Here is a 26,018-nt window from a genome sequence, read left to right as displayed (position 1 = left end):
ACTGGCTTAGTAAGTAGACGCAGAACGGGATAAGTGGGAAGTACTGGACAATTACATGGGGACCCAGGAAAGGGCAGGCTGCGGGCACCCGTTCGAATTGTGGAGGGTGGGATAGTGCTGCGACAACACTGAGCTGGCAGGGCTTCAGCCCCCCTGGTGCCCCCTCTGAAATGTTAGACTATGTTGACTCGACCGGACAGAACAGGACACAGATGTTAAACGGCCTCTGTGCTTTGCTGCTAACAAAGGCCTGGCAATTACTAATGAAAAGCATTTCAATTCTACCACCTGCATTCATATGCATACAAACCGTGATGTGGGGTTAGTACTTGCATGCCAGGAAAGTGATTGGAAGGGTAGAGAGAGGACAGGACACTGCTCATTCTCACAGCAGACCTTAAGTGGGTGATTTCAGACACACAGGAGAGTGTTAACTGCTTGTAGCATGGAATAGTCTCATTAGAAAGTGCAAAGCAGTTAGATGCCCCCACACAGATAAGTTTGCCCCCCCCCACTGTCTCTGAAGTTACCGCCTCTCCCAGTATTTGAAGGGGTTAGCCCTGCCTGAAATGTAGGTTTTGTTGCACCCCTGGGATGGGATACAGGTTTGGTAGAGAGCCTAGGATAGTCAAGGGTGCAGGACAGGATAGGTAGATGCGCAGGATAGGGCAGGGCTTTCAGTGGGAAGGGAAATCAAGGAGGGCTCTCTGACAAGCTACTCAAACATTGATTTGGGGCGTGGCCTAGGAAGTGCCCTGGTTGTGGCTGTTGTGTCATAGCGTTTGTCTTTGTGTCTGGGTGGAGTTAGTTTCTGTGGATCTCTGGTGGCCTGTATACGTGTCTGGCGAAGCTTAGTATTCAAGTAGGTTGTTTTGAGGTGCGATCTGTGTGCATACAATGCTGGTGGGAACTAGGACTGTCCTGTGCTTTTTTGGTTGTTGTACTTCAACTTTTTTCACCATTGTCCGCACAGTCACAGCGCAGCCACATTTGAATTGTCCTCAGCAGCTCTTATACTATAGCATAACATGCTGACACAAAGATTGTTTACACACTATCTTGGCGTCAAAGGCGTATAGGGTTCATTGATAGTGTGCACACTGGCAGTGGTGTCACTAGGCCTTAGAATGATCCGGGGCTACGCTAATGTCGGGACTGTCGGGACTGGGGGCTAGCTAACCTTTTGATTGTAGCCTCTGAGCTTCTATCCAGGGATACAACCAAAAGACCCGGGGCTATAGCCCCCGACCCCCAGCATTGCCCTAGCGACACCACTACTGGAGTACTGTGCTCCCCTTTGCCCCCCACATTTCCACAATGTCCTTCACTGAGACCAAGTGCACGTCGGACCCGCTGCACGGACACGTGCTCTGTTGATCGAGCTTACACACTGATAAATACCCTAGTCATCATACACACTGATAAATGACCTCGGCACCATGCACACTGATAAATACCCTAGGTAACATGCACACTGATAAATACCCTGGGCAACATCCACCCTGATAAATACCCTAGGCACCGTGCACACTCATAAATACCCCGGGTACCATGAACACTGAAAGATAGCCCGGGCACCATGCACACTGATAAATACCCCGGGCACCATGAACACATAAATACCCTGGGCAACATGCACACTCATAAATACCCAAGGCAACATGCACACTGATAAATACCCCGGGCACCATGAACACTGAAAGATAGCTTGGGCACCATGCACGCTGATAAATACCCCAGGCACCATGAACACTGATAAATACTCCGGTCACCGTGCAAACTGATAATAGAGCGGGCATCATGCACACTGATAAATACCGTAATCATTGCATTAATATTACATCTTTCCCTTCCCCATACCTCACGGCCTCTGCCAGGAACGTCATTTAGGTGTCACCAGGGGTCGCAACTGCAACCCCTGAGGTCTACCTTGCTACCCCTGTGGTCTCCCTTGCTACCCCTAAAAAAAATGATTTAAAAAACAAAAAATGTATGCATGGTCCTGGCCAGCGCCATGGTGCTCTTTGCTTCTGGAGTGACTGGCTCTTTTGTTCAGGCCTCTTAAGTCTAACACTTTCAGCAGTGACCCAAAATAAGAAAGAATAGGAATATCAAATAATGTGTCTTTCTGGAATTCTATACAATAATTGCTAGACTCATTAAAGGTTTATTTCAGGCACACTTCAGGGGGTGAGTCACTGAATTAGTCTGCTCTTAAACAACTCAACTCAGCTTTTCATCCTTCTGAGGTCGATGAATGAGTACCAACACAGCTCGGGTGATATTGTATGTATATTTTTTCTATATAAAGCGCCTAAGCGTAACATATCATTATCGTTTGGCCATGGACGTCTGCGTGCATTCACAGTAGTTTGGTGATATGGGCTTATACACACTGATCTTAATGATACATATGGCGATCCATTCTTGTATGAAATGTATATCACAAGTTTTGTCAAGGGGTGAAAAGTCGTGTTCCTTCGCTCCCGAAATAACACTTTGGGTTGGGGTCAAATGACATCACTTCCTGTGATGTCATCAGAGGTCAAGGGTCGTGTGATGTCACTTCCGCTACCCCTGCCTTTCCATTTCAACTCTCAGTCTGACTTCTGTACCGCACTGCCTCTGCATGCTTCAATGTGAACATAACAAAAGATTCGGTCTCATAACACGTTCAGTGACGCGCTAAAAAAGTGACTGCCACATTTACTGCACTGCCGAATTCTAAGTTTGCGCTTGAAGTGTTGGATTTACCCCCAGCAAGATACAGGAGATGAATAATCCATTTAAACGCAGACGTCGGTGGATTTACCACAGTGAAATCACCGCTCGCGGTACATCTGCAAAATTCCCCATCGAGTCCTCCAAAAATGGGGCATTACGCCAGCGTTATCCCACTGTTAATTCCTGCAAATGTGTTGCATTAAAGGTAACCGTTTGGTGTAATTCCACAGAAACACAGCAACATTACTTCCAAGTTGGTAATAAACTTTAATATTGACATTTTTGTCGTGCCACTATATGACAAGTCTTAAATGCACGAAGCAGCTAAACATAAAGATCCCCTAGGAACAAAAAAACAAAATCCAAGGAAACTTCGCAACCTGCTGACTCATCAATTTAGTCAAACATTTATGGTCCTCTTCCCTACTTCTGTGGTCAGCTGGAGAGGCGGGGGCATTGCTATCATTCCTTTTGCATGCCTGCATCTCCTTTGTTTCTTAAATACAGAATCGCCCCCCCCCCCACAACCCCGAAGCAAGCAGCTTTTTCATCACAGCTGCAGCCAAAAAGCCAAGACACCTGCTCACACTCAAGGAAGCACCCTGTGTGCACGGGAGCAATCAATTCAAGGAAATGTCCTGTGCGCACAGGAGCAATCGATTCAGCTCCCTACTGCTGGGGATCCAGGGGATCCCCGGCACAGTCCCCTCTCAGAAGCAGTTTTGGGAGACTTCTATTGCTCCGCTCTGAGTAGCCCATACCCACTTAAAGCCCTCAAATAGGTTGCGGACAAGATTGACAGGTGTGCTGGATGCGTAGGTATTTCATCCATGTACTTCATCCGTGCCATCCACTTCATTCGTTCGTTCCATCTGCTTCATCCGTTTCATCCGCTTCATCCGTTTCATTCGTTCTCGGTACTAAACAAGATAGCTTGGAAGTGCTGGTGTAGATACATAATTGGTGGTAGTTATGGTAGGTATGGATGGTCAGCAGGATTGGTAAGGACATTGTCGTGTTATGTGATGATGCCGAACGTCATAAGTAGGAGTACAAGGCACGATAGGCAGGGGTTGCATGCATAGGGGCACAGGATAACTAGCGATGCCGAGCAGGATAGGCATTGGCGTTGGACATTATAAGTAGGGGATGCTGGAGAGAATAGGGGAGGGCCCAACCTACCTTTCATACCCTCTCTCTAGCACCCACCCACCCAAGTCTCTCTACCACCATCCACTCACTCTACCACCAGCCACCAACCAACCACACTCCATCTACCCCTACCCACATACTTAACACACTGGGTAGGTCGAGTTGATTTTCTGATACGCTATGCACTGTAACTAAAGTGCATTCCTTATTCTCTCTAACTTGGCCCCCACCTGAGAGGTCATGACCTTTACTTCAAGTGATCACGATCTTGTCTTTACTCTAATTAAGCAAATGTCCCTTGTCCTTGGTGTACAGATTTGATTTTTGCAAATTTTTGTGACGCTTGCGCCACAAAATTCTCAAAACCATTGTTACAGAAGACAGAGCGGGAAGGGGAGGTTCTGTACTGAGAATATCGGGTTGGCATAGCAGTTGGCAATGCTACAGCATGGAAATACCAACTCACTAACGTTTATTTTTCCAAACTTCTCTGCCATACTACCCAATGAGGAATACCCCAACTCCCACCTGCCCTACCTCCATTCTTTTTATCCCCCACCACCCTACCCCAACTCTCTCTACCCCCACCCATCCTAGCCCCACTCTCTCTACCCTCACTCATCCTACCCTCTCTCTCTCTAACCCCATTCCTCCTACCCCTGTCTATCTTTACCCCCACTCACACGCACCCTCTTTCCCACTCTATCTAGCCCCACCCACCCTGGCCTCTCTTTTGCCCATTCTACTCCCTCTATTTCCCCACCCACCCTAACCGCCCCTCCCTCTCATCCTTCCTTTCACACCCTTGCGTTATTTCTTACCCTCTCACTCTTCCTCACTTACATTTCCTCTTGCTCATCATCAATGACAACCTCTATCAATGGATTCCCCCCTACCGCTATCCCCCTTCTCATTCTCTTACACACCTGCACCCCTTATTTCATTCTCCTTTGAAACGTTGCACTCTCCTCCTTGCACCCTGGTGCCTATCAATAGAAAATGCAAAGAAGAGTAGTAAGCGCCAGACCGATTGGCTTTGCCAATGCTTGTTTCTGGTCTGGGAGATGGGGCCGTGCTAGCAGAAATCACGCCTGTGCTGCATTGCACATCATCCTTTGCTAGACGTGCAATGCCCGCCCCCGGCCCAAATCCCCTAAAAGGTGATAGCTCCCTTTTTATGTGCCCTTGCATTATTAGACATTGATCGTGATAGCATATTTTGAGTTTTGTGTCTTTGGGGAAAGTGGGTTGGGGTCCATTATGGGGACCAGGTGACACCGCTGTTCCAGTCCTGAGATTTTCTGATAGTAATGATTGATATCAGGTTTTGAAGCCAAATGTGCTCAATTGAAAATAAAGATTACAAGAATTCAGTCGTGTTTTACAGGAAAGTACAGGACAAGAGCAGGGGTGTCCTGGTTTCACGGTGTCAACTGGTCACACTAGGCTGGCCATGAACTCTTTTTCACACAGCATAACGTTTCAGCATCACTAGCTAATATAAGCAAAGAAAGAGAGGCTGGAAGTGGGGATGGATTTCTAGAGCATTGGCTGTAGGCAATCCATCCTCATATGGAGCAGAGCCGCACTCAGTCAAGGGCCATGTGCCAGGCTTGCCCCCTTGTCCAGTAGAAATGGTGATAGACCATGAAGGGTCGGATGAGCTATGGGACGATTCAGCCCAATGTGGCAACACAGGAGCATTACTATTTGAATTGCATATGCAGTCAGACTAGTCAATGAGCGCATGTATGGTTTGGCCCTTTTACATGGTGGTGGCTTTTTCATAGACTCACTTCTTGGTGATCCCAATTTTAATGTTCAAAGAAAACAGGATCCATTAGGTAGAGTGACCTGCGCAGGATTACACATTAGTCAAAGGGGAGAAGCTGGGCTTGGAGCCCAAGTTTTCTTGTTGCTATGTTTGCAGTTTTTGGCTTCAAGCTACATGTGTTTTCTGCATGGCGGTCCCTCAAGGGCTCAACTTGTAGTCTGTGCACACGTGCCATAGTTTAGATTGTCTGCATGAAGGAGGGAGGACAGTTTAAAGACGCAGCATTGGACACGGCCGCAAGTGATGTCACAGAAAGGGTGTGTCCTGACCCAAACAAGTCAGGTGGAGCCAAATGAGTATATTGGGTTCAAGGCTGCCTCTTGCAAAGCCTATAAATACCCCAACAGTCTGCAGGGGGGCTATGACGGCAAAGAACTAACCCACTGTTGCTTGTTTACAGTTTGTTTAAAAATAATGCTCTTAAATGTTGCATTTAGAGCTAAAATGCTCCAAGTTTCAGCTTTCAACACACGTCATTCGGTATTCTTGAACTGCATTTATAGTTTTGTTTTCCAACTACAGCAACAGAACAAGTACCAGGCAGCAAAGTAATGACCCAGAGAAGTTTAGCATCTCACACCTTTAGACCTCTGCAGTGTTCTCTCTGGCTTATACCTGCGTGATAGTCACCTGCTCTTGGTCATTGATGTAGGCGTGTGGCTTGTTGTTATGTATGGTTGCGCATAACCAAGAGATAGATATGCCTCTTCTCATTAAACGTAGGCTAAGTTCAACTATTGAAAAGCACGCACTCGTCAAGAGAAAGTGTACTATTAATTAAAAGACATTTCCCTCATATCTTGGTTTCGGAGATGATGTAGTCAGGGAGAGTGTCAACTAGAAGAGTCTTTACTCACAGGTCAGCTTTAAATACAATCAAGCTAAAGACAGTTTGTTTACTGGAAGGTACATCACCCATAACTCATTTCCCAAATACCTATTTTCGCAGCACAATGGAAGCATTTTATTTAAGTGGAGCATGTTGCCAATTTGAGAATGCTGTAGACTATTTTACTACATTACAGCTAAATTAGTTCTCTCATGCTACTTTCCAGTTTCCTATTTACCAATTCACCACACAAAGGCGAAACTTGTCCTCTCTTCTCCACTTGAGGCCAATCTGGTACGGCTCGGGGTGGGTACACTTCTCTGGCAAGCTCTCCGGTTGTGTCCACCGCAGCGGGCTCAGCCTCATCAGAACCCCCTTCCCGCCATCAGCCGAAGGGAATCTAAAATGATTACCTGGTTAGAAGCCCCCACAACTCCTACGAACTCTCGAGCACAGCACAAGGCCATCACGCAGCCACAACATAACTTAACATAATACAATTGCACACCAGAAACTGCCACCAGGAAAGTTCCGCTGGCCAATCAGGGAAGTTCCCATCACTTCTTTTTTCATTCCAAGCTTTATTTAACATTTTTTTGGGGATATTTTGTCACAAAGATCGAAAATAATCGAGCACATGTTAACGGAAATAATCAAGGAAAGATCACCAACCTTCCAGTGACAGCCATATTATATGTATCTGCAGAAATGTTCAGGAAAAATAAGAAATCGAGAAATGATCCCCTCTTTTCTCCGAAATGTTGGGACATTTTTAAAATATATATGTAGGGGGGGCAAGGGTCATAGTTAAGGTGGGGGGCAGAGGGGGTCTCCCCGCATTATATAAAAAAAAACCGATGCGATCATATCTCCCTTCGTTATCATCATGGACGTCCATATTATAGATCACAGTAAGTGAGCGTTTCGACATTTCTGAGGTCTGTGGGCCAAGTGTTCACGGGCATTACGGGGAGCCAGGCACTATATAAGGATTGGTGTGTGTTACTGAGCATGGCTGTCAAGGTCCAGACCCTCACCCACCACTGTGCCATCATCCAAACTCCTGCCAGGTTCCATGAGGCGGCTATTCTCCATTTGGCAGCCATCTGGAGTTGGGGTGACCTCCATCACCTTCTCATCCCTTCTTTTGATTACATTTTCTTCTAGTCAAACACTAGAAAAATGAAACCGAACAATCACCACCACTCACCCTCCTATTTTCATTCCCTTAATTGTTGTTAATAAAATCTGTACATTTTTGTCTCCCTGACTTTTTCCCGCTCTGCCCCCTCCTGCTTTGCTAGACCCAGTTTCTTTTTCACCCTCCAGGCGATGATCTGGATGCCAACCTGGGCAGGATCACAATTCTCCTCTGCACAGACAAGACACGGTCCTTTATACCACTATAATGTGTGCAGTATAACATAGTAATAACATAACATAACAAGCCATGAACATCTTTAGAAAGGTACCATGGGATCAGACAATAAAAACAGGTGGCACAAAACGGGTGGGGGTATTTGTGAGTGCATTCCCACAAAAGGACGAAACGAAAATTAGGGAAAATCAACTGTGAGTTTAAGTTTCACGATGGAATTGTTTTTTTGTTTTATATCAAACTGCAAGAAGTCACACTCGGCAAACAATAGTGGTTCACAGAATGTGGGATTTCCGCCTTGAGGATTTGACGGTCCAGTCCAATGGCAACCATGGTCCTTCCCCAACTATGGTGGCAGTGGGAGCCAGAGGGGGCGTCCGCCACCCCTCGCGCATAGTGCAACCCCAACCTCCCGCTGGCACCCTAATATCCCCCAACCCCGCACCAGAAGGCGCAGGTATTGAGGTGGAGTTATGGGCCTTCTCAGATGAGGAAGTGAGCCTCCTTGTCATTTTGTTGGCAGGCATCAGTGCATATGTGCTAGGACAGCTGTTTCTGTGGAGGGCTAACCTTTCTCAAAGATGGTAAGCAATCACAGACACTTTGTTCACTGATTACTCTTTTGTTGTCACAAGTGGAATGTAAAAGGCCTGCCCTTTATGTGCCATGGTATATGCCTTTCTGAGAATGAATACCAGCTTGTGTCCTTACTAGTTGTATAATTCACAACTAATGCATCATCAGCAGCTGTGAAACATGCACACAAGTGGCCGCATAGCCAACAGCAGTGTGAAATAAAGGGCAGGTGTTTTAATAACTTATCATGGTCCCACGGTCAGCTGGCTCCCGCTGCACACGTCACAGAAGACAGGTCTCATGTTGCCTGTTAAGACGGATTTCTGAACTCTGTCCTGGTGGCGCAGAAGTTCAGAAGGCCAACCTAATTACTTGGAACAGGGTAACCTCTGGACGAGCCAGACCAATCAAGGTAGCGATCGCGGCGGTCAAGACTAGGTCTCAAGAGGGGTGAGGGTGACTGAAAGCCCGCAATGAGCACACAAAGCAAGATCACTTACAAACTACTCCAAACAGTTGTTATATTAAAAATATATACACATTTATTTCAAGGCCTTTAAAACAATGACCGTAGCGAGAAAATCACAATATAACGATAGTAAACCAACACATACCATATCAACACAATATATATACAAATATGACAGTCTCAAGCGTTAGATGCACGAAATGGGTAGTCCACCTAAAAGGGAAGGAAGACAGGCAGTGCGAAATAATGCTTAGACCCAGTTCGCCTTCAGAGGCACCTAACTAGATGGAAGTCCGAGCCCTGCGAAGAGTGGAGCCTTGTGCTCAAAAGTACCTGCACACGCTGGTGCCAACGGGCAAAAGGAGAAGCTCTTCGAGGGAAATTAGGCAGTTCAGTTTAGAGCACAAAAGAAGAAGAACAAGTTCCGCGACTCAAGCGCAGCCTCCAAAGTCAGCAGAAGCAGAGTGCGAGTACGGAAAAGGGTGCTGTTTGACACAGCGGGGAAAAGCAATGGGCTCCTGCAGGAGGGCGACCAGATCCTAGCTATGCTACTCACCGGTCCCCGATGCAAGCAGACCCAGGCTTCTCCGCGTCCGTTTCAGTAGCTGGCAGGTTCAGAAGAGCAGGGAACGCCTCGTCGTCGTGTTGAGTAAAAAGACGTCCCAATCGAAGAAACCCGCACAGTTTGTTACCACAGCAGGGCAACGGAGCGGCCGTGTGTATCTGAGCCAAATGTACACTACTCACTTCAGACCTGGGAACGCCAAGTGTACGAAGCGTGTGAGAGTGACAAGGGCTCGAAATACTACACAACCTGGCGGCGGTTACAGAGCAAGACTCCCGTGTAAGCTGGTCAGTCAGCTGGATGGCCCAGAGACGCTTCCGAAGGCTTACTGGCAGGAGATGGTGAAGATGCCGAGAATAGCTGTTCCCGCTATTCCAAAGGGTCGAAGTACCAGTACAGGCCTTCTGGTTCGATCAGAGGTGAAATGGGTTTCACAAGGCGACAGTAGTGCAGAGGAGAAGTCCTTCAGCGGGTCACCAGCGATTCCTCGGTCCAGCCTCTTGGTTGCAGGATACTTGGCTCCTGTATTCCTTCGTTCGTGAGAACTCAGGAGATCGACATGGTAGTGGTGTTTCCAGCCCCCTCTTATCCACGGTTCCCTTCGCGCCAAAACGGAGGGGACCCAATGGGAGATCCGCTCATCAACACTCACACCATTCGTGGACCAATCACGGACCACGGTGGTCCCAGGCATTCACACCACCCTAGACTCTGTGGCACCCAGGATGTGTATTTGGACCAGACATCCCAGCCCACATCCTGGAGGCACACAAAAGACATGTAGAAGCCCGCGAAAGCATCAGTGTTTCGCGGGAAAGTACATGCCCAAATAAGGAAGGCCCCGGGTCGGCTCGACCTGGGGAAGGTGAAGGGAGCAAGACGGTCAGCGGACAGGACAAAGGAGCCTCGTGGTCTGGCCATTTTGGGAGCCAGGCCACCATTTTGGGTTAAGCGCGAGAAACGCGCTTAGAACGCCAAAAGGAGCTCAAAACACAAGAAACGATCGCTGCCACCATTCCCGTCCCTGAATCACTTGCACTGATCAGATACAATCCTAAACGAGTATCTAGGGCCTGTAGAAGGCTAGAGAGAGACCCAAGAGAGCTGTAACTTAGCGTACAGTGCCCTCTTGTGTCATGTTGCACGAAAGCCGCAACATGATAAAAGAAACTACGGGAAACAGCGTTCCCCGGTACTGACTGTCTTAAGGGCATGTCAGTTTCCCCGTAAGAAAGGAGCGAAAGCCCAGAGGAGTGCGGCAGAAGGCTGCACTTCTCTGGCAAAGTCAAGAACAAGGTGAAAAACAACAGCAAAAAGTTTAGGGGTTGCCACATGGAAGGAAAATTACCTACAATTACGAAATCTTTCCTAACACTCGCCCCTCCCAGACTATGGACAGGGGGAACTAATCCACCCCTGGATGAGTCTCTTGTTCAGGTCGGTTAAACATTCTGGACAACCCATCAGCATTGCTATGTTGGACACCTGGCCTATGCTCAATAGTGAAGTCGAAGCCTTGTAGACTTATGGACCACCTAAGCAACTTTGGATTCTCCCCCTTCATGTTCATTAGCCACTTTAAGGGCTTATGGTCAGTTTGCACAGTGAAGTGGGTCCCATAGAGGTAGGGCCTCAACTTCCTTAGGGCCCACACAACAGAGAAACATTCTTTCTCTACCGTGGACCATCTGAGCTCTCTGTCCTTAAGCTAGCGGCTAATAAAACCAATAGGGTGTTCCTTACCCTTCTCATCTACTTGTGATAGTACAGCTCCTATCCCAGTGTCAGAGGCGTCCGTCTGCACGATAAAAGGTCTTTGATAATCAGGGGCCCTGAGGACAGGGGCCTGGCACAAGGAGTCTTTTAAGCCATTGAAGGCCTTCTCACACTCGTCGGTCCAAGTTACCTTCTTGGGTTTCTTCGGAGTTGTGAGGGCAGTCAGAGGGGCAGCTATGGTGCCATAGTCTGCCACAAAATTGCGGTAATACCCCGTGAGTCCTAAGAAGGCTCTCACTTGGGTTTGCGTAGTGGGGGTAGGCCACTTGTACTGCTGCTGCTACTGTACTGCTACTGCTTGTACTTTACTGGGAAGAGGCTGTATCCTCCCTCCACCTACTTCATGTCCAAGGTAAACCACTGAGCCTTGTCCATTTTGGTGAGGGGCCACTCGGACACCCTCAAAAGAGCTATCTGAAGGACTGCCTTGGAACAGGTCGGGGAGAGGTTCAGACTCCTCTTCCTCAACATCTGAAGCCAGTAGCAGTGCTGTGATTTCGACGCTTGGGACGAAAGCCTTCAGCCTATTCACGTGAAACACTTGTGGAGCCTGTCCAGGCCTTCCAAGGTCCACTAAATAGTTAACCTCACCCAGGGGCTCCACCACTGGGTAAGGGCCTAACCATTTGTCCTGTAAAGCTCGAGGCCTTATGGGATTCATGATCAGGACTTGCTGACCAGGTGTAAAGTTGATGAGGGAAGCTTTCTGGTCGTACCAATGTTTCACCAGCGCTTGTCCTGCCTTCAATTTACCACTAGCCAAGACCATCAGAAGTACCATCCGGTTTCTGAGCCCTAGCACATAATCAACTACGTTGGTAGTAACAGGGGGAGTGGGCATCTCCCATCCCTCCTTGACGATGGCTAAGGGTCCCCGTACGGGATGACCGAACAGAAGTTCGAAGGGGCTGAAGCCAACACCCTCCTGTGGTACCTCTTGGTAGGTAAACAGTAAGCATGAAACAAGAAGATCCCATTTTCTTCTCTGAGGCTCCTCTAGAGCCCCAATCATGCTCTTTAACGTCCTGTTAAAACGCCCCCCCAGACCATTGGTCTGGGGGTGGTATGCAGAAGAGAACTTGTAGGTGACCCCACATTCTTTCCACATAGCCTGCATATACTTCGACATAAAGTTGCTGCCACGATCCGACACAACTTCTTTAGGGAAGCCAACCCTAGTAAATATGCCAAGTAAAGCTTTTGCAACTGACTTGGCAGTTACAGTTTTCAATGGGATGGCCTCAGGATATCTGGTTGCATGGTCGACCAGCACCAGGATAAACCTATTGCCTGAGGATGTTTGCGGGTCAAGGGGACCAACAATGTCGATCCCTACCCTTTCAAATGGTACCCCCACAACTGGGAGCGGTACCAACGGAGCTTGGATTGTCGCGCCAACCTTACCAGACAACTGGCAGGAGGCACAACTCCTGCAGTGACTTTCTACTTGCACCCCCATCTTTTGCCAGTAGAAGTGCATGGATAACATTTGCTTGGTCCTCTTCATACCAAGGTGACCAGCAAGGGGAACTTCATGCGCCAACTGCAGGAGGAAGGGCCTAACAGCAAGGGGAACCACCAACCTCCTATGGTCTCCTTCTGTAGACTCTGTGGGCTCACTATACAGGAGTCCACCTTCCCAATAAATCCTATGCGTCCCAGGAGGTTCACCCTCAAGCTGGGAGCAGGCCTGTCTCCTTAGGCCTTCCAGAGATGGGCACTCACATTGGCCTTTACTGAATTCGTCCCTATCAGGACCTCCTTCAACTAACAAGTCTTTTAGTTCAGGATGATCGTTGGGGTCAAATACTTCAGGCATCGCCACCTCCTCATCAGGCCCAGGCGATTGACCAACTTCCTCCACCGCAGTGGTAGGCGAGCTCGGGGGAATATTCTCTTTCCCTCGTCTTGACTTGTCGACTCCTTTCGCCTTGGGTTTCTCCTTCGGCTGGGGCAGCATATTGGTCTTGGCCAATGCTGCCCGTGCTTGAGACCGTGTGTAGGGTCTTTCGGCAGTGTCCCCTACGAGCCCTAAAGCTCTGAGATCATTACCTAACAAGACCTTTGCGGGGATGTTTCTCTGAATGCTCACTGGAATCCTGACTGCTGTACCATTTAAAGTAAGATTTACAGGTATTACTGGGAACATACGGAGTGGGCCGTCAGCCAACTTAGTGGGCATCAGAGTAGCTCTGGCAACTTCCTCTGAGTCTACCAAGGTAGAATCCACTACAGTGCGACTGCACCCACTATCCCTAAGAGCTGGAGTATCTACTCCATTGATCAGCACACTGTCTTTAAAGTAGTGCTTGGTATTATCCGGAATCCTAGCATAAGCCTCTGCGACTTTAGGCTTCCAGGAACCCAGGGAAACTAAAACTACCTCAGCCTCTATCCCGCTGGGAAATGAGTCTGAGGAGAAGGATGCTCCTGTAATCTCTTCTTCCTCGTAGGAGGAGAAGGCCAGATTAGCGGAGTGGACCACCAAAGGTCTAACCTTACACCGGGGATCCCCCTTCACGTGGTCAGTTGCTCCACAAGCAAAACAAGATCCATTGGGTCTGTTTACATAGGGAGGCTTATTGTAACCAGAGTTCTGTTTCGGAGGCTGACCTCCACTACCCTGCGAGTTCTCTTGTGTCTTACCCTTATTTTTCTTTTTGTGGCCCTTATGAGAAGAAGATTTAGCAGATTCTCCACCCTCCATATCTTTGGACTTTTTCCCTTCCTCCTGCTTACCAGGATGAGTTTTGTCCTTATGGGACACTCGATGTGACACCGATAAGTCTGCTGCAATGGCCAGCTTCTTAGGATCTATCTCCTTCGAATCGGCCAAATGCTGCTTAAGCTCCAGGGAAGAAGATGCAAAAATGTGTTCCAGCATGACAAGATTTATCATGCCTTCGAAGGTAGAAACCTTATAACCTTCGACCCAGCCAGTTAAGTTTTTCAAGGATTCAGTGACATAAGATACCCATGTACCACCTTCCTTTTTCTTATACTCTCTGAAACGTTTCAAATATTGGGCCGGAGTCTTCCCAAACTTTAAAATGAGAGTTTGCTTTAACATTGCGAAATCAGCTCGCTCAGCCTTCGACATTTCCATAATGGCACTACAGCCAGTATGGGCAGTCTGCTGAGTAACCATGCAATCTTATCAGCATTGTCAACTTGTTGAACTTTGCATGCATACTCAAACGCATTCAGCCAGTCCATAATGTCATTCCTTTCTTCATACACACTGAGCAGATCTTTCGGAAACCGTGGATGAGAGGAGGCCGCGGACTCATGTCCAGGACCCTTGGATCCATTTGCAAACTGAAGCTTGGCCAGTTCCAACTGGTGATCCCCGTCTTTTTGTTTTTCTGCCTGTTCGATTTTTTGTTTGGCTATGCTGAATTCAAGCTCCTGCTGCCTAAACCGCAGCTCTTGCTTCTTGAATTCAAGCATAGCCTCCCCATCAGCACTGGCAGAGGAAACATTAGACATCTCGTCCTCCCTGTCCTCGTGGTCGCGATGGATCAGTGCAGCGGCAGAACCGTCGGTTCTACCAGTGAGAGCAGCCCCACCACCTTCCGCACTGTCCTCAGAAGTTATAGCGTCAAGCTGCGCTTCTTGCCACGCCACGATTCTTTGGATCATTTCCAATTTCGTGCCTTGAGAGGAAACACCTCTCTCTGCACACATCTTTTTCAATGTTTCTGATTTGGAAGCATTTAAAGTTAACAAGGTATTTGTTTCCATACTGTTAGATAGGCCTATGGCCTTTTTAAAGTTATACTACAACAATTCACTACGTGTCCTGGTTGGAATAACCTGAAATGCCTTAGTTCGTGCGCAACACTGGATACCTTCAGTCGTATCCCACCGCTGTACACCAATTTGTTAAGACGGATTTCTGAACTCTGTCCTGGTGGCGCAGAAGTTCAGAAGGCCAACCAAATTACTTGGAACAGGGTAACCAATGGACGAGCCAGACCAATCAAGGTAGCGATCGCGGCGGTCAAGACTAGGTCTCAAGAGGGGTGAGGGTGACTGAAAGCCCGCAATGAACACACAAAGCAAGATCACTTACAAACTACTCCAAACAGTTGTTATATTAAAAATATATACACATTTATTTCAAGGCCTTTAAAACAATGACCGTAGCGAGAAAATCACATTATAACGATAGTAAACCAACACATACCATATCAACACAATATATATACAAATATGACAGTCTCAAGCGTTAGATGCACAAAATGGGTAGTCCACCTAAAAGGGAAGGAAGACAGGCAGTGCAAAATAATGCTTAGACCCAGTTCGCCTTCAGAGGCACCTAACTAGATGGAAGTCCGAGCCCTGCGAAGAGTGGAGCCTTGTGCTCAAAAGTACCGGGCAAAAGGAGAAGCTCTTCGAGGGAAATCAGGCAGTTCAGTTTAGAGCACAAAAGAAGAAGAACAAGTTCTGCGACTCAAGCGCAGCCTCCACAGTGGGCAGAAGCAGAGTGCGAGTACGGAAAAGGGTGCTGTTTGACACAGCGGGGAAAAGCAATGGGCTCCTGCAGGAGGGCGACCAGATCCTAGCTATGGTACTCACCGGTCCCCGATGCAAGCAGACCTAGGCTTCTCCGCATCCGTTTCAGTAGCTGGCAGGTTCAGAAGAGCAAGGAACGCCTCGTCGTCGTGTTGAGTAAAAGACGTCCCAATCGAAGAAACCGGCACAGTTTCTTACCACAGCAGGGCAACGGAGCGGCCGTGTGTATCTGAGCCAAATGTACACTACTCACTTCAGACCTGGGAACGCCAAGTGTATGAAGCGTGTGAGAGTGACAAGGGCTCGAAATACTACACAACCTGGCGGCGGTTACAGAGCAAGACTCCCGTGTAAGCTGGTCAGTCAGCTGGATGGCCCAGAGACGCTTCCGAAGGCTTACTGGCAGGAGATGGTGAAGATGCCGAGAATAGCTGTTCCCGCTATTCCAAAGGGTTGAAGTACCAGTACAAGCCTTCTGGTTCGATCAGAGGTGAAATGGGTTTCACAAGGCGACACGAGTGCAGAGGAGAAGTCCTTCAGCGGGTCACCAGCGATTCCTCGGTCCAGCCTCTTGGTTGCAGGATACTTGGCTCCTGTATTCCTTCGTTCGTGAGAACTCAGGAGATCGACATGGTAGTGGTGTTTCCAGCCCCCTCTTATCCACGGTTCCCTTCGCGCCAAAATGGAGGGGACCCAATGGGAGATCCGCTCATCAACACTCACACCATTCGTGGACGGACCACGGTGGTCCCAGGCATTCACACCACCCTAGACTCTCTGGCACCCAGGATGTGTATTGGGACCAGACATCCCAGCCCACATCCTGGAGGCACACAAAAGACATGTAGAAGCCCGCAAAAGCATCCGTGTTTCGCGGGAAAGTACATGCCCAAATAAGGAAGGCCCCAGGTCGGCTCGACCTGGGGAAGGTGAAGGGAGCAAGACGGTCAGCGGACAGGACAAAGGAGCCTCGTGGTCTGGCCATTTTGGGAGCCAGGCCACCATTTTGGGTTAAGCGCGAGAAACGCGCTTAGAACGCCAAAAGGAGCTCAAAACACAAGAAACGATCACTGCCACCATTCCCGTCCCTGAATCACTTGCACCGATCAGATACAATCCTAAACGAGTATCTAGGGCCTGTAGAAGGCTAGAGACCCAAGAGAGCTGTAACTTAGCTTACAGTGCCCTCTTGTGTCATGTTGCACGAAAGCCGCAACGTGATAAAAGAAACAACGGGAAACAGCGTTCCCCGGTACTGACTGTCTTAAGGGCATGTCAGTTTCCCCGTAAGAAAGGAGCGAAAGCCCAGAGGAGTGCGGCAGAAGGCTGCACTTCTCTGGCAAAGTCAAGAACAAGGTGAAAAACAACAGCAAAAAGTTTAGGGGTTGCCACATGGAAGGAAAATTACCTACAATTACGAAATCTTTCCTAACATTGCCTGACTTTAAGTATGTGAAGACTGCATGCACATTCTCACCCTCTATGCCATCCCTGCTCCATTCTCGTGTCTCATGTGAAGTGTGCTGCACCTATGTTTCATTATAAACTGTCATCCTTGACATGAGTGTGTACCAGGAGGATAGCACAGGGGCCCAGAGTTCGTCTTGGAAGCAAGACAATGCAGAGCAGCGCAGGTGCTGATCCCGCTGACAGGCCCTGCGGCCGGTCTCTGGTGTTAAGCTGGTAACACAAGATGAATTCATGAATGACTGGAAATGTACATGCCATTGATGCACAGCGAAAAGCAGTTCATGGTGAACGCCCTTAGTGTGTCTGAAATGTAAGTCTCTCACCGGCACATGCTTTGAAATGCATGCAAAGACCTAGACACCAGTGCTTGTAAAGCGCCAAGGGGTGGTTCGGGGAGAAGCAATTAGTTTCAGCTGGATCTAAAGAAACTCGGTATCTGGGTGATTGAAAAAATAAGCATGGGCAATGCCAACAGTTGTGGCTTTTGTGTAGGCACAGCAAATGAATCAGCCAAGCACTGCCGTAGTGGTAATAACTGACCATTCATGGTAGCAGCTGCAAAATGGTACCAGTGCGCGGGCATATTATAGCAGTGCCCGACACATGCCTAATACCCATACACAAGTCAAAACTTGGCTTTGCCAATGGTTGTCTTTAACAGTACTTCAAGGAAGGACACGCATAGTGCTTATAAATCGAGTGTCTGAAGGCAGACCTGGCTGAGACACTTTTATTACACCATTAGTGTGTTTACAGCTCCAATTAAGTCATGAACTCTCAGAAGACTGCTTTACAAAGCCACTGTCAGTTTCTTCAAGCACATGGTTTGATGATCAGGCTTGATAAAGCTGACTCACAGAGATCCCGAGGGGATGTGTTTTGGTTGGGGATTCCAGTCAGCGAGTGGGTAAATAAACAACGCCTACAACGTCCTTTCTTCCTAGCTGTACTCTAATGGTAAAGCGCCACCTAATGGCCAAAACGAACTAGTGGTACATTTCTGGGAAACAGAAAGGAATGGAATGGTGTTCTAATATGTTGCAGTGCACTTCGACCTCTGCATATAGTACCTCCAGCTATTCTGGCGCTGGAAACCAATGACCACGACCATTGCACCTCTATCCTGACTGCCTGGCATCATCGCTTGCTATTTTAGCACTGAGGCTCGCAGCCCTTGCCATTGCAGTACAGACTAATGACTACACATAGCATTAGCAATGGACATCACTTCTGACCTACGGCAGCCACTGCTATTCCTGTACAGGGATACGCACAGCACCGCCAGTGCACATCGATCCAACATGAAGCAGCTCATGCGCTGGTAGCACAGGGGGACACATGTAGCTCCACCAATGTACCCCCTTTTCTGTAAGTACAAAAATACAGCTCTGCCAATGCAACCCAATCTTGACCTGCAGCACCTCTATTCAAGAATCTGCACACGGCTCTGCCAATGCCGCCCCCATCCCATCCTGACCCATGGCACCCCTTCATGTGCTAGGACACGGATATGAACACAGAGCTGACAGTGCCCCAGAGTCCTGCTCTGCGGCAGCCTTTGCTATTCTGGTGCAGGGGAACACATCAGGCTCCAGCAATGCCCCTCAGCATTGACCTCGGGTGCCCCATGCTATCCCTGGGAAGTCATATACACACAGAGCTCCGTCAACCCTTAAGCATGACCTGCATCACTGCTTGATGTTTGGGAACAGGTTTATGTCGCTCTGTCGATGCTCCTCAATCCCACAATGTGGCATCCCGCTAAAATGTCAGGGTAGGAACATGCCCACAGATCTCTCAATGTACCCCAACCCTGACCTGCAGCAGCCCTTGCTAATATAGTACTCAGATAAAAAAAACAGCTCTACCAATTAGCATCTGTGCCAAAATGCAGAACCCCTGGTGTATAAACAGACACAGTCAATGCTCCTGAACCCTGGCCCGCAGCTGCCCTGCTATGGAGGCACAGGGCTAGACACACGGCTCTGCCCAACTCCAGCCCTGACCCGCAGCTGCCCTGGTATGGAGGGACAGGGCTAGACACACGGCTCTGCCCAACTTCAGCCCTGGCCCGCAGCTGCCCTGCTATGGAGGGACAGGGCTAGACACACGGCTCTGCCCAACTTCAGCCCTGGCCCGCAGCTGCCCTGCTATGGAGGGACAGGGCTAGACACACGGCTCTGCCATAACTTCAGCCCTGGCCCGCAGCTGCCCTGCTATGGAGGGACAGGGCTAGACACACGGCTCTGCCCAACTCCAGCCCTGACCCGCAGCTGCCCTGCTATGGAGGGACAGGGCTAGACACACGGCTCTGCCAAACTTCAGCCCTGACACGCAGCTGCCCTGCTATGGAGGGACAGGGCTAGACACACGGCTCTGCCCAACTTCAGCCCTGGCCCGCAGCTGCCCTGCTATGGAGGGACAGGGCTAGTCACACGGCTCTCCCCAACTCCAGCCCTGACCCTGCTATGGAGGGACAGGGCTAGACACACGGCTCTCCCCAACTCCAGCCCTGACCCGCAGCTGCCCTGCTATGGAGGGACAGGGCTAGACACACGGCTCTGCCCAACTCCAGCCCTGACACGCAGCTGCCCTGCTATGGAGGGACAGGGCTAGACACACGGCTCTGCCCAACTCCAGCCCTGACACGCAGCTGCCCTGCTATGGAGGGACAGGGGTAGACACACGGCTCTGCCCAACTTCAGCCTTGACACGCAGCTGCCCTGCTATGGAGGGACAGGGCTAGACACACAGCTCTGCCCAACTTCAGCCCTGACCAGCAGCTGCCCTGCTATGGAGGTACAGGGCTAGACACAAAGCTCTGCCCAACTTCAGCCCTGGCCCACAGCTGCCCTGCTATGGAGGTACAGGGCTACCCTGCTATGGAGGTAAAGGGGTAGACACACAGCTCTGCCCAACTCCAGCCCTGACCCGCAGCTGCCCTATTATGGAGGTACAGGGCTAGACACACGGCTCTGCCCAACTCAAGCCCTGACCCGCAGCTGCCCTGCTATGGAGGTACAGGGCTAGACACATGGCTATGGAGGTAAAGGGCTAGACACACAGCTCTGCCCAACTCCAGCCCTGACCCGCAGCTGCCCTGCTATGGAGGTACAAGGCTAGACACGCGGCTCTGCCCAACTCAAGCCCTGACCGGCAGCTGCCCTGCTATGGAGGTACAGGGCTAGACACACGGCTTTGTCCAACTTCAGCCCTGGCCCTCAGCTGCCCTGCTATGGAGGTACAGGGCTAGACACACAGCTCTGGCCAACTTCAGCTCTGGCCCGCAGCAGCCCTTCTATGGAGGTTACAGGGCTAGACACACAGCTCTGCGCAACTTCAGCCATGGCCTGTAGCTGTCCTGCTATGGAGGGACAGGGCTAGACACACAGCTCTGCCCAACTTAAGCCCTGACCAGCAGCTGCCCTGCTATGGAGGTACAGGGCTAGACACACAGCTCTGCCCAACTTCAGCCCTCACCAGCAGCTGCCCTGCTATGGAGGTACAGGGCTAGACACACAGTTCTGCCCAACTTCAGCCCTCACCAGCAGCTGCCCTTCTATGGAGGTACAGGGCTAGACATACAGCTCTGCCCAACTTCAGCCCTGACCCGCAGTTGCCCTGCTATGGAGGTACAGGGCTACCCTGCTATGAAGGTACAGGGCTAAACACACAGCTCTACTCAACTTCTGCCCTGGCCCTCAGCCTCCCTGCTATGGAGGTTCAGTGCTACCCTGCTATGGAGGTACAGGGCTAAACACACAGCTCTGCTCAACTTCAGCCCTGGCCCTCTGCTGCACTGCTATGGAGCGAAAGGGCTAGACACACAGCTCTGCCCAACTTCAGCCCTGACCAGCAGCTGCCCTGCTATGGCGGGACAGGGCTAGACACACAGCTCTGCCTAACTTCATCCCTGACCCGCAGTTGCCCTGCTATGGAGGTACAGGGCTAGACACGCGGCTCCGCCCAACTTCAGCCCGGACCTGCAGCTGCCCTGCTATGGAGGTACAGGGCTAGACACACAGCTCTGCCCAACGTCAGCCCTGACTGGCAGCTGCCCTGCTATGGAGGTAAAGGGCTAGACACACAACTCTGCCCAACTTCAGCCCTGGCCCGAAGCTGCCCTGCTATGGAGGTAGAGGGCTAGACACACGGCTCTGCCCAACTTCAGCCCTGACCCGTAGCTGCCCTGCTATGGAGGTACAGGGCTAGACACACGGCTCTGCCCAACTTCAGCCCTGACCCGCAGCTGCCCTGCTAAATAGGTACAGGGCTACCCTGCTATGGAGGTACAGGGCTAGACACACAGCTCTGCTCAACTTCAGCTCTGGCCCTAAGCTGCCCTGCTATGGAGGTAAAGGACTAGACACACAGCTCTGCCCAACTCCAGCCCTGACCCGCAGCTGCCCTGCTGTGGAGGTAAAGGGCTAGACATACAGCTCTGCCCAACTTCAGCCCTGGCCCGCAGCTGCCCTGCTGTGGAGGTACAGGGCTAGACACACAAGTCTGCCAAACTTCAGCCCTGGCCCGCAGCTGCCCTGCTATGGAGGTACAGGACTAGACACACAGCTCTGCTCAACTTCAGCCCTGGCCCTCAGCTGCCCTGCTATGGAGGTACAGGGATAGACACAAGTCTGCCCAACTTCAGCCCTGTCCCGCAGCTGCCCTGCTATGGAGGTACAGGACTAGACACACAGGTCTGCTCAACTTCAGCCCTGGCCCTCAGCTGCCCTGCTATGGAGGTACAGGGATAGACACAGCTCTGCCCAACTTCAGCCCTGGCCCTCCGCTGCCCTACTATGGAGGTACAGGGCTAGACATGTGGCTCTGCCCAACTCCAGCCCTGACCCGCAGCTGCCCTGGTATGGAGGGACAGGGCTAGACACACGGCTCTGCCCAACTTCAGCCCTGGCCCGCAGCTGCCCTGCTATGGAGGGACAGGGCTAGACACACGGCTCTGCCCAACTTCAGCCCTGGCCCGCAGCTGCCCTGCTATGGAGGGACAGGGCTAGACACACGGCTCTGCCCAACTCAAGCCCTGACCGGCAGCTGCCCTGCTATGGAGGTACAGGGCTAGACACACGGCTTTGTCCAACTTCAGCCCTGGCCCTCAGCTGCCCTGCTATGGAGGTACAGGGCTAGACACACAGCTCTGGCCAACTTCAGCTCTGGCCCGCAGCAGCCCTTCTATGGAGGTTACAGGGCTAGACACACAGCTCTGCGCAACTTCAGCCCTGGCCTGTAGCTGCCCTGCTATGGAGGGACAGGGCTAGACACACAGCTCTGCCCAACTTAAGCCCTGACCAGCAGCTGCCCTGCTATGGAGGTACAGGGCTAGACACACAGCTCTGCCCAACTTCAGCCCTCACCAGCAACTGCCCTGCTATGGAGGTACAGGGCTAGACACACAGTTCTGCCCAACTTCAGCCCTCACCAGCAGCTGCCCTTCTATGGAGGTACAGGGCTAGACATACAGCTCTGCCCAACTTCAGCCCTGACCCGCAGTTGCCCTGCTATGGAGGTACAGGGCTACCCTGCTATGGAGGTACAGGGCTAAACACACAGCTCTACTCAACTTCTGCCCTGGCCCTCAGCCTCCCTGCTATGGAGGTTCAGTGCTACCCTGCTATGGAGGTACAGGGCTAAACACACAGCTCTGCTCAACTTCAGCCCTGGCCCTCTGCTGCCCTGCTATGGAGTGACAGGGCTAGACACACAGCTCTGCCCAACTTCAGCCCTGACCAGCAGCTGCCCTGCTATGGCGGGACAGGGCTAGACACACAGCTCTGCCTAACTTCATCCCTGACCCGCAGTTGCCCTGCTATGGAGGTACAGGGCTAGACACGCGGCTCCGCCCAACTTCAGCCCGGACCTGCAGCTGCCCTGCTATGGAGGTACAGGGCTAGACACACGGCTCTGCCCAACGTCAGCCCTGACTGGCAGCTGCCTTGCTATGGAGGTAAAGGGCTAGACACACAACTCTGCCCAACTTCAGCCCTGGCCCGAAGCTGCCCTGCTATGGAGGTAGAGGGCTAGACACACGGCTCTGCCCAACTTCAGCCCTGACCCGTAGCTGCCCTGCTATGGAGGTACAGGGCTAGACACACGGCTCTGCCCAACTTCAGCCCTGACCCGCAGCTGCCCTGCTAAATAGGTACAGGGCTACCCTGCTATGGAGGTACAGGGCTAGACACACAGCTCTGCTCAACTTCAGCTCTGGCCCTAAGCTGCCCTGCTATGGAGGTAAAGGGCTAGACACACAGCTCTACCCAACTCCAGCCCTGACTCGCAGCTGCCCTGCTGTGGAGGTAAAGGGCTAGACATACAGCTCTGCCCAACTTCAGCCCTGGCCCGCAGCTGCCCTGCTGTGGAGGTACAGGGCTAGACACACAAGTCTGCCAAACTTCAGCCCTGGCCCGCAGCTGCCCTGCTATGGAGGTACAGGACTAGACACACAGCTCTGCTCAACTTCAGCCCTGGCCCTCAGCTGCCCTGCTATGGAGGTACAGGGATAGACACAAGTCTGCCCAACTTCAGCCATGGCCCGCAGCTGCCCTGCTATGGAGGTACAGGACTAGACACACAGGTCTGCTCAGCTTCAGCCCTGGCCCTCAGCTGCCCTGCTATGGAGGTACAGGGATAGACACAGCTCTGCCCAACTTCAGCCCTGGCCCTCCGCTGCCCTACTATGGAGGTACAGGGCTAGACATGTGGCTCTGCCCAACTCCAGCCCTGGCCCTCAGCTGCCCTGCTATGGAGGTAAAGGGCTAGACACACAGCTCTGTCCAACTCCAGCCCTGGCCCTCAGCTGCCCTGCTATGGAGGTACAGGACTAGGCACACAGCTCTGCCCAACTTCAGCCCTGGCCTGAAGCTGCCCTACTATGGAGGTACAGGGCTAGACACACGGCTCTGCCCAACTTCAGCCCTGACCCGCAGCTGCCCTGCTATGGAGGTACATGGCTAGACACATGGCTCTGCCCAACTTCAGCCCTGACCCGCAGCTGCCCTGCTAAGGAGGTACAGGGCTACACTGCTATGGAGGTACAGGGCTAGACGCACAGCTCTGCTAAACTTCAGCCCTGGCCCTAAGATGCCCTGCTATGGAGGTAAAGGGCTAGATACACAGCTCTGCCCAACTCCAGCCCTGACCCACAGCTGCCCTGCTGTGGAGGTAAAGGGCTAGACACACAGCTCTGCCCAACTTCAGCCCTGGCCCGCAGATGTCCTGCTGTGGAGGTACAGGGTTAGACACACAGCTCTGCCCAACTTCACCCCTGGCCCACAGCTGCCCTGCTACGAAGGTACAGGACTAGACACACAGCTCTGCCCAACTTCAGCTCTGGCCCTCAGCTGCCCTGCTATGGAGGTACAGGGCTAGACACGCGGCTCTGCCCAACTCCAGCCCTGGCCCTCAGATGCCCTGCTATGGAGGTAAAGGGCTAGACACACAACTCTATCCAACTCCAGCCCTGGCCCTTAACTGCCCTGCTATGGAGGTACAGGACTAGACACACAGCTCTGCCCAACTCCAGCCCTGACCCGCAGCTGCCCTACTATGGAGGTACAGGGCTACACACAGCTCTGCTCAACTTCAGCCCTGGCCCTCCGCTGCCCTGCTATGGAGGTACAGGGCTAGACACACGGCTCTGCCCAACTCCAGCCCTGGCCCTCAGCTGCCCTGCTATGGAGGTACAGGGCTAGACACACGGCTCTGCCCAACTTCAGCCCTGACCCGCAGCTGCCCTGTGATGGAGGTACAGGGCTAGACACACGGCTCTGCCCAACTTCAGCCCTGACCCGCAGCTGCCCTGCTATGGAGGTACATGGCTAGACACACAGCTCTGCCCAACTTCAGCCCTGACCCGCAGCACCTCCTACGATTCTAAGCCACGCCCCAATAGCCCCGTGACCATGATCCCCGGCAGGCCGAGTCATCTACAGCTGCATACCCGCCCAGCTTAGAAAACCACCGGCTCGAGCACAACCTGCTGGGGCTGAACCCGCCAGGCTTCTTCTGGGAGCGGAGTGCCCTGAATGCCAAGCACAGGGAAACTGAGGACACAACACGCCCCTACTGGTCCTACTAGACCTCTGTGTTCACTCAATTAGACACCCTACATCAGTTCACATCATGGGGCTTTTGGAAAATTCAGGATTTGTTCGCCATCGTCTTAGTGAGAAACAGTTTGCCCAGCAGCAGGTTCAGAGTCATCCCTCCCTAAGGCTTAAGGTGCCCCAGGCATGGACCCCCGCCACCCATGGTCTGCCACCTGCCTGCAAAACGGCTTCATCACCACTGCTGAGGAAATGTATCTCTTATGTCTGTCCTAACCCCCAGTTGATGGCTCTTTTAGTTCAGGGACACACCCGCAGCTCTATCAATACCCCTCACCTCAGTCCTAAGGTTTAGCGCTTCCTACTCAGATAATTTGGAGACCTCGAGCACAGCTCAGTCAATGCAGGACAATCCTGATCTTTAGTGAGCTCTAGGTAGCCTCACCTCAGATGAAACTAAACCCCTCAAAGACTTCATTTCTTTTGTTCACTTGTTCACCCCTGAAGCACTGCAACATGCCAGTACATTCCGGCCTTGCTGTCCCCACTCCAAGCCATCATGTTAAATCCTTCAGATGGCACTGTATACCCGAATGCACCCTTTACAATCATCAGCCTCAGCTCGAGACCTGATCAATTTCAGTGAGAAATCTAGTTGAGCTTTCCAGAG

The 26,018-nt window shown here is 51.2% G+C and overlaps 1 protein-coding gene across 3 annotated transcripts in view; it reads left to right on the top strand.

Annotated features, from left to right (window-relative positions):
* Window positions 1-26,018, top strand: part of LOC138521139 (putative uncharacterized protein DDB_G0271982) — a 38,229-nt gene that overhangs the window by 362 nt on the left and 11,849 nt on the right. Inside the window, exon 1 of one of the 3 annotated variants that reach the window (XM_069633714.1) lies at window positions 812-862. The exons of the other annotated variants lie outside the window; for them this stretch is intronic. The gene's annotated coding sequence lies outside the window, so the exon portion shown is untranslated. Of the gene's footprint in view, window positions 1-811; window positions 863-26,018 lie in introns of those variants that run through there. 3 annotated transcript variants of the gene reach the window in all.

Source organism: Ambystoma mexicanum, chromosome 13 (genome assembly GCF_040938575.1).
Source record: "Ambystoma mexicanum isolate Mex_15411 chromosome 13, UKY_AmexF1_1, whole genome shotgun sequence".
NCBI lineage: Eukaryota > Metazoa > Chordata > Amphibia > Caudata > Ambystomatidae > Ambystoma > Ambystoma mexicanum.
The sequence above is the reverse complement of the archived record's forward strand: the minus strand, read 5'-3'. Positions and strand labels throughout refer to the sequence as shown.